At 48.9% G+C, this 17,818-nt stretch overlaps 1 pseudogene; it reads right to left on the reverse strand.

Annotated features, from left to right (window-relative positions):
- Positions 1 to 14,728: 14,728 nt before the first annotated feature.
- On the reverse strand, positions 14,729 to 16,062 carry LOC141086653 (BMP and activin membrane-bound inhibitor homolog pseudogene; annotated as a pseudogene).
- Positions 16,063 to 17,818: the final 1,756 nt, after the last annotated feature.

The raw sequence follows: 17,818 nt of genomic DNA on the forward strand, positions 1-17,818 counted from the left end.
ATACGGTACCCTTTCTCACCTTTGTGCAATCACGTGTAATCCATACTGGGCCTGACACCGTGTGAGCCTGCCTCCTGATCTATAGACATATATTTTGAATGTGTACACTATGCTATCCATACATGTTATCCGGGGATACGGTACCGTTTCTCACCTTTGTGCAATCACGTGTAATCCATACTGGGCCTGACACCGTGTGAGCCTGCCTCCTGATCTATAGACATATATTTTGAATGTGTACACTATGCTATCCATACATGTTATCCGGGGATACGGTACCCTTTCTCACCTTTGTGCAATCACGTGTAATCCATACTGGGCCTGACACCGTTTGAGCCTGCCTCCTGATCTATAGACTTATATTTTGAATGTGTACACTATGCTATCCATACATGTTATCCGGGGATACAGTACCCTTTCTCACCTTTGTGCAATCATGTGTAATCCATACTGGGCCTGACACCGTGTGAGCCTGCCTCCTGATCTATAGACATATATTTTGAATGTGTACACTATGCTGTCCATACATGTTATCCGGGGATACGGTACCCTTTCTCACCTTTGTGCAATCACGGGTAATCCATACTGGTCCTGAGAACGGCTGGCGAGCTGTTAAGCAAGCTACAGCACCTGTGGTTTGCACATGTACGTTTTTCATTTTTTCAGGAATGACGGTTAGGCCTAATTCTGGAACTGCGGTTGACCTGCACTTACTGGGAAATCATCGTTCGCGGGTAATAATTGTAATCCCAGATCCCCATCACTAACATTGTTCAGCGGGTTATCTGCACCGGTAAGCGACAAACGCTGGCCTTTTCAGTGTAGCGCACATGCAGTCACGGACATGTAAGGGCATGACACACCAGTTATTGGCCAATCTCACGTGCCACAGCCTCGCGTGTCCCTCTAGTAAGCCGGACTCGGACCGCGGGGCATGACGGAGTCTCGTTCGTTAACGGAATTAAGCTTGCAATGTTTGCATCTTTTTGTTGCTGGATGGTTGAGGTTGCTCGTGTTTAGTCAAATTACGCCGTAGGCTCCACTCCTGGTGGTGCCCTTCTGGACATTCCTTTAAGGTTCAACTTTGCAACCATACTGCCCACGTAAAACAAACACTTTGCCTTCATGAACGCTGTTGGGAGGGTCGTGACTTGTGGGAATAACGCCGCCCAATCAGTTAACCTGCTAGAGAGATCCTTCGTTGCTCCCAAGCATGACATCACACTCCCTAGGAGGAAGGTAATGCCACTGTGGCGACCGTACTCCTGGGGTCGACACAAGTGCACTGATGCCCAGCCACTGCTCGATGAATCTGCTGGTACATTGACCCAAACCACTACATTCCCCTCGCACGCTACACGGCCTAAATCTGACCCTGATGAAACTCAGGTTACCCTTCCCATGTACAGTTCCATCTTACATGGTGACAAAGAGGAAGCTGCAGATGAAAGTGCAGGTTCAGCCCACCCACCGTCAGACACACCACCGTACTATCAGGGGCCCTGTGCCAGTACCGTCGCCTGCTTGCTCAGAATCACAGCACTTGCAAGGTTGAAATACTGTGCAGTGAGATGGAAGATGGGGACGACGAGGAGTCCAGACTAGTACAGGGATTCCCTAGCGAGGAGACTTATTTCATTGTTTTCAATGTTGGGACAGCAATTTTTGGGGAGCACTCTACTCTGGAGAATGATAGATGGGGCCCACCATACACTGGAACAGTCCAAAGGTGGATATCAGACACTGGAGCAGCATTTACAGGGCCCATTATACACTAGAGCATTAGAAATGGGGCCCATTATGTTTGGAGCATTATTTGGGCCCATAAGACAGTGGAGCTTCATCCATGGGGACCAACATATACTGTAGCATTATGTGGAGCTCATCATATACTGTTTCAAACATTATATGGGACCAATGATTCTGTATGGAGAAATAGATGGGCCTCGTCATGAGATGTAAAAAGTGAAGTATTTTTCATTGTACTATACCGCTATTTCTCTGCCGTATCGGAGCATCATGAGTTGTGGTATGTGTTAAAGGGGCGCTCTTTCGCCCAGGGCACATGAAAACCTGGAGCCATCCCTACCCCCCCACAACTTTAGCCAAATAACCCCCATTTTTCAGTGCGTAACTAGTATTATGAAGTAAATTAAGATTGACAAGCTTAAGTAAGAAGAATTGATGCTTTTGGCATTCAAATGGGCGCTGTAGGTGTGTTTCCTGTCCTCCTCTCACTGCCGACTTTAATTCCCCATTGACTTACATTGGGTTTCGTGTTTCGGTCGGACCCCCGACTTTTCCCTATATTCGGCCGATTTTGCTCGACCCGACTTTTGGAAAAGTCGGGTTTCATGAAACGAAACTCGACCCTAAAAAAGCAAAAGTCGCTCAACTCTAGCTATTTATATTATGATGTGGGTGTTACATACATTTTTATAAAGAAACACTTTCATCAATAAGAATCAGGTTGTTTGTTGAGGCGGTGCGCATGCCCGGATTTCGAGCTGTCTTGAAGAATGTGCGGCGTGTCAATGGTGTTTCCGTGGCAACTGGGACACTTTCAGTATCTGGCTGCGCATGGACCACATAACCGCTGGGTATTTTTCCCATTGGCTGACATATCTCAATGAATCCCGAGCATGCGCCGACTATGCCTGGTTTAGACAGATATAGGATTCTTGTATACGCAGGCGCAATAGGCTGTTTCAAATGTATATTGGAGTATTCATCCGGTCAATAATGAAATTCGAACATGCGCCCAGTATGCATGGCTCAGATAGATGCGGGATTTTTTAGTACGCAGGCGCAATGGCTCATCTGAGTATATATGAGAATAGGACCTATCTGGTATGGATCACGTGACTACTGATTATACTCTCATTGGCTGAGGAGAGTCACATTGCCAGATCTAGTTTGAGCACAGGACCTTCGTGCGCGCAGGCACAGTAGGTTTTTACGGTAGCAAATTCATGTGGGCTGGCTTCTGATTTGTATGCGAGCAAGTGTGATATGGACTTAAAGAGCGGTGTATGTTATTAATCAGGTGCCACTTGTTAACATTGACCAATCATGGAAACTGAATTTATATTTAAGTGGGTTAGCCCCCTGCCTAGACATGCCTCCTTGATGAAGCACAGCGAAACGCGCGTCGGGGCATGAGGGACGTTCCAGGAAGCACCATCAGTTCAGGGTATGCTACTACACTTACACTCACGTTTTTTGTATGGTATTGGGTTATGTTGGGCTAAGCATGGGTATTTTATTGAGGGAATTTAGGAGGGTGTTATACCCCCATATAGCGGGACATAGAATCATAGAATCATAGAATCGTAGAGTTGGAAGGGACCTCCTGGGCCATCTGGTCCAACCCCCTGCTCAAAGCAGGATTCGCTAAATCATCCCAGTCAGATGTCTGTCCAGCCTCTGTTTGAAGACTTCCATTGAAGGAGAACTCACCACTTCTCGTGGCAGCCTGTTCCACTCATTGATCACTCTAACTGTCAAAAAGTTTTTTCTAATATCTAATCTGTGTCTCCTCCCATTCAGTTTCATCCCATTGCTTCTAGTCTTTCCTTGTGCAAATGAGAATAAAGTTGATCCTTCTACAATGTGACAGCCCTTTAGATATTTGTAGACAGCTATTAAGTCTCCTCTCAGTCTTCTCTTTTGCAAACTAAACATTCCCAAATCCTGCAACCTTTCCTCATAAGACAGGGTTTGCAGACCGGTCACCATTCTGGTCGCTCTTTTCTGAACTTGCTCCAGTTTGTTGATGTCTTTTTTAAAATGTGGTGCCCAAAACTGGACACAATATTCCAGATGAGGTCTGACCAAAGAGGAGTAGAGGGAAATAATGACTTCACGTGATCTAGACTGTATGCTTCTGTTAATACATCCTAGAATTGCATTTGCCTTTTTTGCTGCTGCATCACACTGTTGACTCATATTCAGTCTGTGATCTATTAGTATACCCAAGTCTTTTTCACATGTGCTGTCACTTAGCCCTATTCCTCCCATTCTATATATGCTTTTTTCATTTTTATTGCCCAGATGTAGTACTTTGCATTTCTCCCTGTTAAAAACCATTCTGTTTGTTGCTGCCCACTTCTCCAGTTTATTTAAATCTTTTTGAATCCTCTCTCTCTCTTCTCTAGTATTAGCTATCCCTCCTAGCTTTGTGTCATCAGCAAATTTAATCAGTTTACCCTCAATTCCTTCATCTAAATCGTTGATAAAGATGTTGAACAATACAGGGCCCAGAACAGAGCCCTGTGGTACCCCACTTGAGACATTCTTCCAACCGGATGTGCAGCCATTTACGACCACTCTTTGGGTCCGATCACTAAGCCAGTTATGAATCCACCTAACAGTTGTCTTGTCCATTCCATACTTAATCATTTTTTCAATAAGGATTGTATGAGAGACTTTGTCAAATGCTTTGCTGAAGTCAAGATATACTATATCTACAGCATTTCCTTGATCCACCCAATCAGTGATACCGTCATAGAAGGAAATTAAGTTAGTCTGACATGACTTATTAGTTACAAACCCATGCTGACTCTGTTTAATCACTTCATTCTTATCCAGGTATTGACATACATGTTGTTTAATAATTTGTTCAAAGATCTTTCCTGGTATAGAAGTCAGACTCACCGGCCTATAGTTACCTGGGTCCACCTTCTTCCCCTTTTTGAAGATAGGAACAACATTTGCTCTTCTCCAGTCTTCTGGCACTTCTCCTGTTCTCCAAGAATTTTCAAAGATTATAGAGAGGGGTTCAAAAATTTCTTCTGCTATCTCCTTCAGTACTCTGGGGTGTAATTCATCTGGACCTGGAGACTTGAATTCATTTAGGCTAGCTAAGTGTTTCCTCACTATCTTTCTGTTTATAGATATCCTGGATTCTTCTATTCCCTTAATAGGACAGTGAATAACAGTTGATGTTACATTTCCTTTCTGAGAGAAAACAGATGCAAAATAGGAATTTAAAAGTTCAGCCTTCTCAACATCCTGTCTTACCATTTCATCATTTTCATCCTGTAAAAATCCTATAGCATCTTTGACTTTTCTTTTACTTTTGACATATCCCCAAAATCCTTTATTATTGCTTTTGACATCTCTTGCAAGACATGTCTGAGGATAGTCAGCTGACGATTATTTAAGAAAGCAAAAATTATGTTAATCCCTCCCAGCGATACTCAACATATGAGAATATAATTGCATAATGAAATGTTTTGTAAAGTGATGCTTCTATGACTTGTTTGTCTCTCTTCATGGTCTAGCACCTCTTTTTAATTATTTAATTGCATTGTTAATAAATAAAGACAACTTTTTATGTGCCATGGTGTGGAACCTTCTTTGGTTTAAAGAATTCAGGTCACCACTAAAGATATTCATAGTTAATTTGTGGCACATTTCCCAGTATAGGGATGTTGCTAATTGTTTGGGCAATTTGGTGTAGGTAAAATGACCTGCGGTTTTACCTGCGGATTGGCCTGCGGTTTATCACCTCTACAATGGAGGAGATGGTAAACCGCAGCAGAATCCGCAGAAAAGAAGTGACATGTTATTTTTTTCTGCGGATTCAAAACCGCAGCTTTTCCGCAGTTACAAATCCGCAGCATGTGCACAGCAGATTGTAAATCACATAGATTTACATGCTACTGTACACTGTCTGCAGAACTGCTGCAGATCCGCAGCGTGTGCACATAACCTTACAGATTATGCACTGACTTTGCAGGAGGTGCTGAGAGCCATCAAACAAACAAATCCAGGCAGTGTGCAGGATGAGGACAAGATGCTGAAGGAGCAATTCATTGAGGGCTTGCTGTCCGACTCACATAAGACCCAAATGTGTATAATGTCCTTGCTAAACCCTGATATCCCTTTGCTCAGTTCAAAGACAGAGCAATTCCGTGCACTACGGGAGACAACTTATGCCAAAACTGAGCCCACTAAACTACTGGCGATCCTTTACCACCAAGGGGCAGCGTACTTGCCTCAAACACCTGTTGAACCATATGCTCAGACACAGGGTGTCTCCACTGCAGATTTGTGCCTGCAAGTACAGAACCTGACTAAGGGTATGGCTGCCTTGCTTAAAACTGTCCAGTCTCTCCAGGCATCTTCCCCTACAGAGAGGATCCAGCTAGCATCTAGCCCATGTGGTCATGGCAGGTACAAGGGTTGCAGTGACGAGGCGCGAGATGGATTATGCTTTTAGTAATAACTTTTATGGATTGATGCCGGTTGGGCTATCCTAAGCAACCACACAAAATAACAGAACTTCTCCTCGCAGGGACTTAGAACAAACAAACACTGGTTATAAGAACACGACTACTCCGGCAAAGGCCGGTCACTATATGGCTGCGGTATGGCCGGTTACGGGTCCTTAATTATGTGGTGTCACTTATCTGTCCAGCTACTGAGGATCTGGCGTAGTCTTCGGGCGTACCTAGAAAGGTTCTTTGGCGAGATGTCCCCCGGCAGAGGTAGCGGGACACTGTGACGTCTGCCTGCGGTCTGGACTGCAGCCAGACAGCACCCCGAGAAACACTGATACCCTTTACCCCTATACTGGGATCTGGATTTATAGCAGAGCCCAGGAGGCACTGTCTGAATAGGAGCAATGACCAGAGCAGGACGGTCACCAGAAAGGTGTTCCAATACAGGACACAGAGGCAATGATATCCGAGACTAAACCAGTCAGGCAGCAACGGTACAAAAACAGTAGACAGTAGCAGAGTCAGATTCCAGGCCGAAGCCAGAGTCATAAACCAGGAGAGTCGCAGAGGTACAGAATCGTTAGGCAGAAGCAGAGTCAGAATCCAGGCCGAAGTCAGAGTCATAAACCAGGAGAGTCGCAGAGGTACAGAATCGTTAGGCAGAAGCAGAGTCAGAATCCAGGCCGAAGTCAGAGTCATAAACCATGACCGCATATGGCGACTTCAGTTTTACCTTCTCCTCGATACCTCGCCGCCTCCTATCATCCCCCTCTTTCCCTTCTCCTGAGAATAAGACACGGTACAATTTAAATTCTTTGGATAATTTTGGCCACAGCGGCCAATTTTATTAACAAACATTAACAATAAACATTAAATAATTCAAAATTATGAGGGGAGGGTTCTTGGAGCTAGAAAGATCTGGCTATAAACTTATTTCCACCATGTTACCCCCAGCCGTCCAGCCCAGCTCGAGGGCACCGTAACTCCCCTTCTGGGAGACCAACCACCATAGCTCCCGAGGTAAAACCCCGTCCAGAGCCCATACCCAAAAGCCAGATCCCCCATACCATTTTAAACTGTCGGGAATGTTACTTCCGAATCCTTCCCCGACCAATCACCGTCAACTCCAAGAACCCCACCCCCCGCCCCACAGCCACTGTGACAACAGCAACAACAACGCCTCGTATAGACCCTGACAAGAATCTATATACCGATCACCTTTTTTTTTTTTTTTTTAAAACGTATATCCCCTAGCAGCCCCCAACATGCTACCCAAAACAGGGAGGGTGGGTGGGACTTCTCTCCTCTGCTCCTGGCTGGTGAGTGCGGTTTTTCCCGCACTTTTTCCCTAATACAGGCTGCCCCCACCTTAAACCCCTCCCCCGGCCCCCGGCCCGGCCAACCATTTCAAACTGGCACAACACCAGTTCTAAAACTTCCCGCCCATAGCAGTCATGGGGGGCTTCCCCTAGGCTGTGCCCTTCCCCAGCCCCCTTCTGGAGGGCAGCAGAGGTACAGAATCGTTAGGCAGAAGCAGAGTCAGAAGTCCAGGCAAAAGTCAGAGTCAGTCAACAGCAATTCACACAGTAACACGCAGGGGAACCAAGAATATATCCGGCGGCTTGCAAGCCCAGTCCAAAGGTATTTGAGGGATCAGGTCATCCCTCACAGGCTCCCGGGCTGATGATGTCATCAGGACCGCCCCCAGGACCAGACCTGATGACTATGCACCAACCCCTTCATGACTGACAGAGGAGCGGAGTCTGTGTCCACTCGACGCCTGCGCAGAAGCCCTTTCACTGTTGCCACCATTACTCGGGCACGAGCCACGGCACCTCCTAGTGGCTGAGGGTGGAACAGCAGGCCCTGAATTCGACGATGACATGTCAGTCCGGCGCCTCCTGGTAGCTGAGGCCTGGACAGCAGGCCCTGAGCCCGAGGGCGGCGTGACAGTCCGTCGCCTCCTAGAGGCTGAGGGCGGAACAGCAGGCCCCGAGTCTGACGGCGACGTGACAGTACCCCCCTCTCCAGGAGGGGCCTCCGGACCCTCAAAACCCGGTTTGTCAGGGTGAAGAAGATGAAATCTCCTAATTAATGCCTTGGCATGGACGTTCCCCGCAGGAACCCAGGACCTTTCTTCTGGGCCGTAGCCCTTCCAGTGTACCAGATACTGTACTGAGCCCCTCACAAGGCGGGAGTCAAGGATACCCTGGACTTCATACTCCAGAGCTCCCCCGACCGAAACAGGAGGAGGAGGGGACTGAACAGGGTGAATGGGAGAACGATAAGGTTTGAGGAGAGACCTGTGGAATACGTTAGGCAATTTGAATGACTGTGGAAGTTTTAAGCGGAAGGCTACTGGGTTAACCACCTCGATAATTCCGTATGGGCCGATGAACCTGGGACCTAGTTTGGCGGACGGTACCTTAAGCTTGATATTTTTTGTAGAGAGCCAAACCTTGTCGCCAACTCCCAGGTGCGGCCCCTTAGATCGTCATCTATTTGCAGCCGAAGCCTGTCTAACCTGAGCCCCTTTCAAATTTGAATTAACTTCAGACCAAATCGTTTTTAGCCGATGTATATTTTGCTCAACCCCAGGGAGCTCCGACATCCTGGCCGAAAACGACCCAAAGCGCGGATGTAGTCCAAGGTTACAAAAGAAAGGGGTAGTTTTAATGGAGTCTTGATATCGATTATTGAGGGCGAACTCAGCCAATGGCAGATGTTCCACCCAATCGGTCTGATGTCCTGACACATAACAGCGGAGGTATTGTTCCAGAGCTTGGTTAGTACGCTCAGTTTGACCATTAGTTTCGGGATGGTATGCCGAAGAAAAGGACAACTCCACACCAATGCGTCTACAGAATGCCCTCCAGAACTTCGAGACAAACTGGGTACCCCTGTCGGACACAATATTTGCCGGAACGCCGTGCAGACGTACAATGTGCAGGATAAACAACTTACTTAAAGTCTCAGAGTTAGGCAACCCAGACAGGGGAATAAAATGGCCCTGCTTGCTGAACCTGTCTACCACCACCCAGATACAAGTTTTCCCATCTGATGGCGGCAGGTCTGTAATGAAATCCATGGAGATGTGGGTCCATGGACTCTCAGGGGTGGGCAAGGACTGAAGCCAGCTGGCAGGGCGACTATGGAGAGACTTGGCGCGGGCACAGACTTCACACGCTGAAACATAGTCCTTACAGTCCTTGACCACCGTCGGCCACAAAAAGTTCCTAGTTACCAACCTGGTGGTATTATTGAGACCCGGATGGCCTGCCAGGACAGAGTCGTGCGATTCTTTTAGAACCTGCAGACGAAGGTTAGCCGGAACGAACAATTTTTTGGGGGGCGTAGTGTCAGGAACTTGCTCTGAAGACCTACGGATCTCCTCCAGAAGGTCCAAAGACACTGCTGACATGACGATTCCATTAGCCAATATTGGGACTGGTTCACAGTCCTCGGTCTGTGTGGGGCAGAAACTGCGAGAGAGGGCATCTGCCCTCACATTTTTAGTCCCGGGGCGGAAGGTGATTATAAAATCAAACCTGGAGAAAAACAAGGCCCACCTAGCCTGCCTGGGATTTAGTCTTTTAGCTGACTCTAGATAGGTTAGGTTTTTGTGGTCTGTAATAACAGTGACCTTGTGTTTGGCACCTTCGAGGAAGTGGCGCCATTCCTCGAAGGCCCATTTGATCGCCAGTAATTCCCGATTACCGACTTCATAGTTTCTCTCCGTGGCAGAGAATTTGCGGGAGAAAAACGCACATGGGCGAAGCTGAGTGAGGGATGCAGTGCCTTGCGAGAGCACTGCTCCCACTCCGACTTCGGAGGCATCTACTTCAACAATAAGAGGGTGGTCCAAGTTTGGTTGAATCAACACCGGCTTGGCCACGAAGCACTCCTTTAGTGTAGAAAAAGCTCGGGTTGCCTCAGGATTCCAATTAGTCACGTCAGCCCCTTTTCGGGTAAGGTCCGTGAGTGGCTTGGCAATCTCAGAGAAACCCCTGATAAACTTGCGGTAATAATTCGCAAATCCCAAAAACCGCTGCAGCGCTTTCAGCGGTTTGGCTCCCACCCACCACCGGCCGGATATAATGTGACGTCTGCCTGCGGTCTGGACTGCAGCCAGACAGCACCCCGAGAAACACTGATACCCTTTACCCCTATACAGGGATCTGGATTTATAGCAGAGCCCAGGAGGCACTCTCTGAATAGGAGCAATGACCAGAGCAGGACGGTCGCCAGAAAGGTGTTCCAATACAGGACACAGAGGCAATGATATCCGAGACTAAACCAGTCAGGCAGCAACGGTACAAAAACAGTAGACAGTAGCAGAGTCAGATTCCAGGCTGAAGCCAGAGTCATAAACCAGGAGAGTCGCAGAGGTACAGAATCGTTAGGCAGAAGCAGAGTCAGAATCCAGGCCGAAGTCAGAGTCATAAACCAGGAGGGCAGCAGAGGTACAGAATCGTTAGGCAGAAGCAGAGTCAGAAGTCCAGGCAAAAGTCAGAGTCAGTCAACAGCAATTCACACAGTAACACGCAGGGGAACCAAGAATATATCCGGCGGCTTGCAAGCCCAGTCCAAAGGTATTTGAGGGATCAGGTCATCCCTCACAGGCTCCCGGGCTGATGATGTCATCAGGACCGCCCCAGGACCAGACCTGATGACGATGCACCAACCCCTTCATGACTGACAGAGGAGCGGAGTCTGTGTCCACTAGACGCCTGCGCAGAAGCCCTTTCACTGTTGCCGCCATTACTCGGGCGCGAGCCACGGCACCTCCTAGTGGCTGAGGGCGGAACAGCAGGCCCTGAATTCGACGATGACATGTCAGTCCGGCGCCTCCTGGTAGCCGAGGCCTGGACAGCAGGCCCTGAGCCCGAGGGCGGCGTGACAGTCCGTCGCCTCCTAGTGGCTGAGGGCGGAACAGCAGGCCCCGAGTCTGACGGCGACGTGACAGACACAGCCTGGGGGTTGGAGAGTCGAGGCCGCAGCCCCTGAACGGGAGCAGGTAGTGGCGGGGCTGAGTGGCGGTTGGTAGGCCACTGGCGCAGCCAGCGGCTGCACTAGGGGACCCGCGGCGGGTGACAGCCCAGCTCTTGCCACGGACTGGAGTGGGGCGGTGGCGGCTGCGAGTGGCAATGGACAAGCCGCAGCCGCGGTCGGGAGTGGAGCGACAGTGGCTGTGTGCAGCAGCGGACAGGCCGCAGCCGTAAGCTGGAGAGAGGCGGCCGTGGGTGACTTCGGGCAGGCCGCAGCCGCGAGCTGGAGTGAGGCGGCAGCGGCCGTGGGTGACTGCGGGCAGGCCACAGCCGCAAGCTGAGATGAGGCGGCAGAGGCCGCGGGTGACAGCGGGCAGGCCGCAGCCGCGAGCTGGAGTGAGGCGGCAACGGCCATGGGTTGGAGTGAAGCAGCGGTCTTCTGTCAGTCGGCTCGGCGCCGTCTCTCTGCAGTCCACCGAGAGCCTCCCTCCTGTCGCTGTCCTCCTCTCTGGATTCTGCTCGGGTCTCTCGCTCGCTGGCGCTCCCATGGTCTCCTGCTCCTTCTCTTCCGTTCTGCTGACTCTCGCTGACTGGCGTGCCCCTCCCCTTTTATATAGGCTCCGCCCCTTACCATTCTGTCAATCTCAGTGGTCCGTCCCCTAACTCTGCTCCCCGGAAACAGGCTCCCTAGGAACTTAGATGATGGTCCCCTTGGTTCCGCCCGGACACTCCGCGGGGGTCCTTCCTTCTACACTCCCCCATCCTGTATGCCAGCGGCTGCACTAGGGGACCAGCGGCGGTAATGGCCCGGCTCTTGCCACAGGCTGGAACGGGGCGGTGGCGGCTGCGAGCGGCAATGGACAAGCTGCAGCCGCAAACTGGAGTGAGGTGGCAGCGGCCGCGGGTGACTGCGGGCAGGCCGCAGCCGCGAGCTGGAGTGAGGCGGCAATGGCCACGGGTTGGTCTTCTGTCGGTCGGCTCGGCGCCGTCTCTCTGCATCTCTGCAGTCCACTGTGAGACACCCTCCCGTCGCTGTCCTCCTCTCTGGTTTCTGCTCGGGTCTCTCGCTACCTGGCGCTCCCACGGTCTCCTGCTCCTTCTCTCCCGTTCTGCTGACTCACTCTGACTGGCATGCCCCGCCCCTTTTATATAGGCTCCGCCCCTACCGGTCTGTCAGTCTCAGCGGTCCCCTTGGTTCCGGCCCGGACACTCGGCAGGGGCCCTTCCTCCTACACCAAGATGACCTGCCATGGCAACAACAGAGGAGAAGACCACCGACCTACTCCAGGCCTGCCATGGCAACAACAGAGGAGAAGACCACCGACCTACTCCAGGTGGAGGCCGACAGACTGCTTTGACTCATCTGGATGACCCATCTGCCGCCGCAGTGACAAGGTTGGTCACATAGAAAGAGAATGTCCTTTAAACATTCGACATGGGGTCAATCGAGTAGTCCAAGAGTACGAGAGGGTTTTCAGCAAGGACGCTCTGGATTTTGGGCAGGTCAAGGGGATCCAATATCATATCCCTACAGGAGATCACCCACCCATCAAAAAGAGGTATCATCCTGTCCCTCCCGCTCATTATTAGTGTGCCAAATGTATGCTAAAAGAGTTTAAAGAGGCAGGGGTAATACGAGACAGCTGCAGCCCTTGGGCAGCTCCACTGGGATTGTCAAAAAGAAAGATGGTACCATGCACATGTGTGTAGATTATAGGCAAATAAATAATATCACAAAGATGCGTACCCCTTGCCACACATAGAAGAGTCAGTGGCAGCATTAAAATCAGCCAAGCATTTCTCGACTCTAGACATAAATAGTGGGTATTGGCAGGTTCCTGTTGCAGAGGCCGACAAAGAGAAGACTGCTTTCACCACATCAATGGGGCTATGGGAATTCAACTGTATGCCATTCGGGTCGTGCAACACACCTGGAACCTTCCAGAGACTCATGGAGTGTTGCCTCAGGCACAAGAACTTTGAGACTGTGCTGTTGTATCTGGATGATGTGATTGTTTATTCCAGGACATATGAACGTCACCTGAAACACCCGGCAGGAGTCTTCAAAGCATTGTTCAACTTCAGCTTGAAGGTAAAACCATCGAAGGGTCATCTCCTGAAGCCCAAAGTGCAGTACTTAGATCACGTCATGAGTGCAGAAGGAGTGGCACCGGATCCAGTGAAGGTGACGGTCATCAGAGACTGGCAAGTACCCACTACCATCTGTGAGGTTTGACAATTCTTGGGGTTAGTCGGCTATTAAAGACGCTTCATCAAAGGCTTCACAAATATGGCTGCTCCCCTTCAAGACCTGCTAGTGGGCCACTCCAAAAAGTCCAGGACAGAGTGTCCCGATTGAGTGGAATGCCAAATTGAAAGAGTTCTTCAACAACCTTAAGCAAGCTCTCACCGGAGAAGAGATCTTGGCTTACCCAGACTATGGTCAGCCATTCATCCTCTACATCGATACCAGCAACGTCGGTCTAGGAGCGGTTCTAGCTCACGAACAGCAGGGCAAGGAGAAATTCATCACTTATGCCAGTAAGAAGCTTCGCCCTACCGAAATAAATCCTGCCAACTACAGCTCCTTTAAGTTGGAGTTCCTAGCTATCGTCTGGGCATTGACTGAGAGGTTCAAGCACTACCTCGCCTCTTCCAAGTTCACCATCTACACCGACAACAACCCTCTGATGCATCTGGAGACTGAAAAACTCGGTGCCTTAGAGCAACGGTGGATGGCTCGGTTGCCCAACTATGAATTCATCATCAAATATCAAGCTGGTAACAAAAATGCCAACGTTGATGCCTTATATAGCATGCCGCACCCACCTGACCTGGAAGAAGACCTGGTAGGCCTCGAAGAGATCGAGATACCGGCATTCCATCACCAGTATGCTTCCCAGTGCATCCACTGTGTGAATAACAGGCATTCAGTCCAAAAAGTTTCCCTCAATCCGATACCTCATTATGGTTGGGCAGAGACACAGAGCAGTGATCCGGCTGTTTGCATGGGGAAGGAACTGCTTGATGCAGCCAACTCATCTCCAGCTCCTGATGCACCACCAGAAGTCCTAGAGCTGTGGAAAGAGAGGAAGAAGCTGTTCTTCTATGAAGGCAAACTGTGCCGAATGACTATCAACTCCCATACACATGAGTTGGTGTGACAGATCGTGTTCCCAAGAAAGGATGTACCAATGGTCCATGAAGTCTACCACTACCAAGCAGGGCACTTTGGATGGAAGAAGATAGAAGTCATTATCCGTGCTCATTTCTTCTGGACAGGTATGAGCCAGTCAATTGAGAAGTGGTGTAGAGAATGCGGCCCATGTAACCTCAGAAAAAAGGATCGCAACAGCCAAAGAGCCCCCTTGAAGCCTATCATCTTCTTCCTAGTACATTTTCCAATGGCAGATGGCAAGAACAACTGCAAAGGCCTTTCAAGAATATTTCTGCTGACCTGGTCATTGACAGACAGAGATCCGGCTTTCGAAGCAGAGGTCTTCCAAGAATTATTCACCTTATATGGCTATGAAAGCTGTAGTGCAGTCTGGAGAGTATCTGTTGCCTCTGATCCTGTAATCTTTTATTTTCACTGTGGAACATCTGGAGAGCAAGCATTATAAGAAGAACCAATATCAATCCCCCTGCTATAGGCACAGCGATGATAGATGCTCTAAACCACAGTTCTTGTCAAGAACACCGCACTGTACTTGCTTACTGAGCGTGTGTCCTGTGTGTCAGGATCCTGTCAGTGCCGGCGTGCAGCCTCCGCTGAGCAGGGACTCACCCGTAATATAGGGGTACCGGGGTCAGGTACAGCTAGAAAGTACCGATGCACGGGACCTGTGGATGCTGAAGTTCAGCAAGCCGGCATAGGACCTATGGTCATGTGAACAGTCTTGTGACTACAAGGGGGCGGGGCTTAGCGTCCTGCTTTCAGAGAAGCTAGGGAACTAAGAGTCAGGCAAAGCAGAGGTTATGCACAGTACAGACCAGCGAGGTACAGGAGGGATAAAAAGACGGGAGGTCAGACAAAGCCAAAGGTCATACACAAGATCTCAGTACAGTACCAGGGAGGAGACAGAACGGATAATCAGGGCCAAGCAGAGATCAAAACCAAACAGACATAGGAGGTACCAGGCAGAATCCAAAGCGATATCCAGAGAGTAGACCGAGTCATACACAGAGAATCAAGTAACCAGAACACAGCACTAACACACTCAGGGGTCACCACACAATGCTAAGGGCGAAAGTATAACTGACGGGGGATGGGAGCTTCCTGAGGCTATAAGAAGCCTCCCCAGAACCAATGAGAGGCCACCATAATAGGTCCCAGGTGTGCAGGTGAGAGTCTGCATTGAGATCAGAACATTAACCCCAGAAGTGCCGGTCACCCAGCACTGGTATCATGACAGTTCTTTGGACAAAGTCAACTCTTGAACTTTTGTGATGAGGTTCCTTGTGCTTTCATGTTGGTACTTGCTACCCATGCCTGATGTTTCACTCTTGGGGTGGGAGAGAACACCACGAAGACCTCTATAATTTCACATATCCTCATGTCAACACTCCAGTTTGAGCACAGTGGCCCACTCTTGTCTTCGACGGCTTTGCACTTTTCTGTTGTCTTAGAAATAGAGTCCAGGCAGCCATGTGTGAGGTGACTTGGTATTCTGTTGGTCAAGTAGACTGGAAAAGCAGGCATTCAGTTCTGATTTACACATGTATCCGGTTGCAACACAGTGTGGAGCGTCACAGTAGCATCTGATTTCTCCTTTAGTGAGTAGTACGGCCATAGCGCAGAGCTCCAGCTGCAGTCAGATGGAGAGCAGGCTAGCTTGGTGATCCATTTACAAGCCTGCTCCTCCCCAGCTCTTCACTGTATGACTTCAAGGGATTGTGCAAAGAGTCACCATCCAACACCGCGGACATGTAGAAACAAGCCAGGGCCTCCAGCGCACACAGCGATAATCCAAGCAACGGTTATAATCCAGCGGTCCGGATGGCTATGAGAAGATTCGGACAACACCATACCATCCGCAAGATAACGGCCTATGCAAAAAAATGAATCAGCTGGTGATCGACTTTCTAAAGATCTTACCGCTAGAAGAGCGCAACCAATGGCCTGAGAAGTTGTCAGACCTAGTCGAGATGTATAACCACATCCCTACAAAATCGACTAACTTCGCCCCAGCTTACTTGTCTTGCGAGCAAGACTAGGTAAACTCCCCATCGACCTGGAAATGGGTGTTCTAACAATAGAAAGCATACCTAGCTAGCCAGACACAGAGTAGAATACTGAGAGGCAACTACAGTACCGCAAAGTCCAGCAGTGTGTAAAAGAAAATCTGTTGCAAACCCGGCAAAAACAAGAGAAAGACTACCATCAACATGCCCCTGCCACTTCCTTGTCACCAGGAGAGCAATTGTTAAAAAGGAAAAGAAGAGCACATAAGCTAGATGATCAGTGGGAGGATGAGCCCTACACAGTCCTACCATCTAATTTTGTCAACAGAAAGGTGATCCTCGTCACCAAGGACAGAGGAAAAATGTCTGTTACTGTAACCAGAGACCACCTGAAAGTTTGCCCAATTCAATTGCGCAAGAAAGATGGAAGTCCAGAAGTTCCTCGGCAAATGGAAGAGACTAAAACAAAGGTTCGCACAATGTTAAGTGAATTTCCCAAGTCCTAGACACAAGTCAACAATGCAGTAGTAGTGCCAGTTAGAGATGAGCGACTTTGCCTTTTTTCGGGTCGAATCGGGTTTCGTGAAACCCGAATTTCGCAAAAGTCGGGTCGAACGAAATCGGCCGATTATCGTGAAAAGTCGAAGGTCGACTGAAACACGAAATCCAATGCAAGTCAATGGGGAAGCAAAGTCGGCAGGGAGTGGAGGACAGGAAACACACCTACAGTGCCCTTTTGAATGCCTAAAACATCAATTCTTATTACTGAAGCATTTCAACCTTAATTTACTTCATAATACTAGTTACGCACTGAAAAATGGGGGTTATTTGGCTAAATTTGTGGGGGGAAGGGCTGGCTCCAGGTTTTCATGTGCCCTGGGCCAAAGAGCGCCCCTTTAACACATAGCACAACTCATGATGCTCCGATACGGCAGAGAAATAGCAGTATAGTACAATGAAAAATACTTCACTTTTTACATCTCATGACTGATATCCATTTTAAATTCTCCAATAGCTCCAAAAACGGACAGTATATTACTCCATAAAGTATTATGGCCACCACATAGTGCACTATACAGAGTAATGAGGCCCATATATTTCTCCATACAGAATCAATGGTCCCATATAATGTTTGAAACAGTATATGATGAGCTCCACATAATGCTACAGTATATGTTGGTCCCCATGGATAAAGCTGCACTGTCTGATGGGCCCAAATAATGCTCCATATATAATGGGCCCCATTTCTAATGCTCTAGTGTATAATGGGCCCTGTAAATGCTGCTCCAGTGTCTGATGTCCACCTTTGGAATGCTCCAGTGTATGGTGGGCCCCATATATCATTCTCCAGAGTATAGTGCTCCCCAAAAATTGCTGTCCCAACATTGAAAACAATTAAATAAGTCTGAAATAAGTCTC

The sequence above is a fragment of the Dendrobates tinctorius genome, unplaced genomic scaffold (genome assembly GCF_039654945.1).
Source record: "Dendrobates tinctorius isolate UK_male_01 unplaced genomic scaffold, ASM3965494v1 ptg000032l, whole genome shotgun sequence".
Classification (NCBI taxonomy): domain Eukaryota; kingdom Metazoa; phylum Chordata; class Amphibia; order Anura; family Dendrobatidae; genus Dendrobates; species Dendrobates tinctorius.